Here is a 3194-nt window from a genome sequence, read left to right as displayed (position 1 = left end):
GATAGATAGATAGATAGATATGAAAATTTGAAAATAATATGAAATAAATAATAAAACAACAAAATAAATTTTGTTGACAACAAAATAGATTCTTGTTGCCAAAATACCAAGTGGCTAGTTCTCAATATACCACTTGACATAATTTTAGGCAAACTTCTTTGCTTTATTATATATACTAGTATTAGTACCCGCACGATGTGCGGATAATATTTAAGTAAAAGTAATCATTAAATAAAGATAGATTAAAAAAATAATTTAGATTTACAAATTTATCAAATAGTAAAGCATAAAAAAATATTTCATTGACCAATAGATAAGCCAACATAAACTAATGAAATTTAAGTCAAAATCTCCAATCAATTATAGTTTTTTGAATAGTTCATAACAAATAATTCATAATAAATTACTTCAAAATGAAAAAAAAAATAGATAAAATCAATTTGAATTTGTTAAAAATATTTACCTACATATGAATATTGAAAGGAGATTAAGTATAAAAAAAAAATATTATCATTCTAGTTATACCATTTATAACATTCACATTTAAGTCAAAATAGGATCATAAAATACGAAATATTAAAAAGAGATAAAATTTATCTCTAAAAATTTTAAAATTTTAAACGAATAAATCATAATAATCTCAAGCAAGATCTTGAAATTTAAATTTTTCATTCACATCAAAAAAATTGACATATTTTTTTATAATTTTATTAGTAGATTCATTATTTAGTGAGATTATATTACGAAAATTTGTATTTGAATAAAGAAATTACTAAGGTAACAAACTTATTTTTCTCGAGAAAGAAAAACACTATGAATAATTAAAATCATTTTTGACAAATAATTTTCTTGTTTCAAACCTATATTGTTTGAATAAATAGTGACCTTCTCATAGGTTTCTTCTTCTTGAAATCTCATTATGAATTAGTGACAACACTTCTTCAATATGCGGATCTTTTACTATACCAAAATATGATATTGAATAACGATTAATAAAATAAAAAAAATCAATCATTTTTATATCATAATTATCCAAGACCTCAAAATAATATATAATCAAGAAATTATATTATTCATAGTATAAATTTATATTTGTATAAAGAGGTTAAAAAATTAACAAACTTAATTTTCTCGAGAAAGAAGAATCACTACGAATAATTCAAATCATTTTCAACATGATTTTCTTGTTTCAAACCTATGTTACATTGTGATTACATTGTTCAACCTTCTCATATGTATATTCTTCTGCTGAACTCTCATTCTGAAATATTGATAACATGTCATCAATATGTGTGATTCTTATTATGTCGAAACCTTTTTATTTAAAGGCTGAAATTTATGAAGAATATTTTGAATTAATATTTAGCAAACTATTAACAATTCTTATTTCTACATATTCATGATAAAAAACTTGATAAATACCAATAAGACTAATGATCAATAACAATAACAGAAAGAGGGAGAGAGAAGAAGAAAAGTGTGGCAATATTTCTGTGATATTGAATTAGTATATATAGTCATATAAGGTCAAATTTTTCATATAATAAAAATAGAATGTAAATTATAAATTAATTTTTTTAAATTAGTACACAAATTTTTTTAAATTAGTACACAAATTAACTTAAATTATAAAACTTAAGATATTTATTTTTTCAAAATTTAACTTTTTCATATAAAGATCACTGAATTGATATAAATAATATTTTAAAACGTGATAAATGAATTAAATAATCCAAAAGTATTGTGGCATTATATTTTTGTATCTCTATTTTTTTTTAATACATAAGAGATGCTAAAGCCATACAATTACTCCATTTAAATGTGGAGATCTTGTTGAAGACTAATATCCCAATAAAATAGATTAATGCATATTAATTTAAAATTTAAACAAAATAATCTCCTTTCTTTTATAGTCCAAACTTAACATTTAAAAATTATTTAATTTGAATTAATAAGTTCATAGTAGATTGCACAAAATAAGTTAATTAATTATATGTATTTTCATTAAATAAATAATGTACGACATAATTGTAATACGAATGCACAATCAACTAACTAATTTCAATTAATAAGAACCAATTTTATAATCATAATATATAAACTCAAGTCCCTTAAATTTAATGTTGTAAATTTCAAAATATATTTATGGCTAAAGTAGTAGTCAATGTTCGTTATTTTTTTTTACCAATATATGTATATCAATTACGTAACTTTGCATATATTTTCTATTAAAATAATTCTCAATATTAACTGATTTTTACATCAATTTAATCTAATTAATTTGATGAAAATAAAATTATTTTTAATATTATAAATATATACTTACCATAAATTTGTCCTAATTTTATATCTTGATTATATTTAATTAATGTACAATTACATAAAGGACTCAAAAACGGAAACAATTGATATTAGTTACCTTTATGATTTCGGAAATTCAATCCCATAAATTTCTCATATTTTTATTGTTTGATTATATTAATTTGATATTAGTTACTTTTATAATTTGGGGAAGAATTTTAAAAAGGTAACAATTAATTTTTTTCTCAATTACTGATTTATTTCTCAAAAATATCTTATAAAATTATAATTTGACTATAGTCAATTGATTATTTAATTATCTTTATAATTTTCTAATCACTCAAATAAGGTAACAATTATTTTATTTCCTAATTACGGATTTTCTTACATTCATTCATTTATTGTTTTACAAAAATAGGTCAAACATATTTACGATTAAAGTTGAAATATTTTTTTAAAAAATGTCAATTAAACTTTTTTCATATAAATTGTTTGATTGCTAATTGATTATTAATTCTCAAATTTTTCTTGTAATACTTTCTTGATTTACTCAATTGTAAGGAAATCATAATTTTTTTAATATAATATAATTATTTATATTATTTGCATATTTTGAGCGATGACATCTATATTTTTTTTGGTTTTCCATCCGGTGCCCTCATTGGAGCCCTAACTAATCCGGATCGCGCGTTGCAGGGCTCATTAAAGTGACAGCGCTCCCAACAGAGTTTTCTCCATACCTTGGGTCAAACCCTCGACATCTGGTTAAGGGTGGAGCAGCTCCATCCACTGCACCATAACTCATATTGGTGACATCTATATTATCATATTCTCCATTTGATAATATTTGTTTCAAGATTGACAATTAACTATTTTCTATTATACAAAAATGT

This window comes from Capsicum annuum, chromosome 5 (genome assembly GCF_002878395.1).
Source record: "Capsicum annuum cultivar UCD-10X-F1 chromosome 5, UCD10Xv1.1, whole genome shotgun sequence".
Taxonomy (NCBI): Eukaryota; Viridiplantae; Streptophyta; class Magnoliopsida; order Solanales; family Solanaceae; genus Capsicum; species Capsicum annuum.
The sequence above is the reverse complement of the archived record's forward strand: the minus strand, read 5'-3'. Positions refer to the sequence as shown.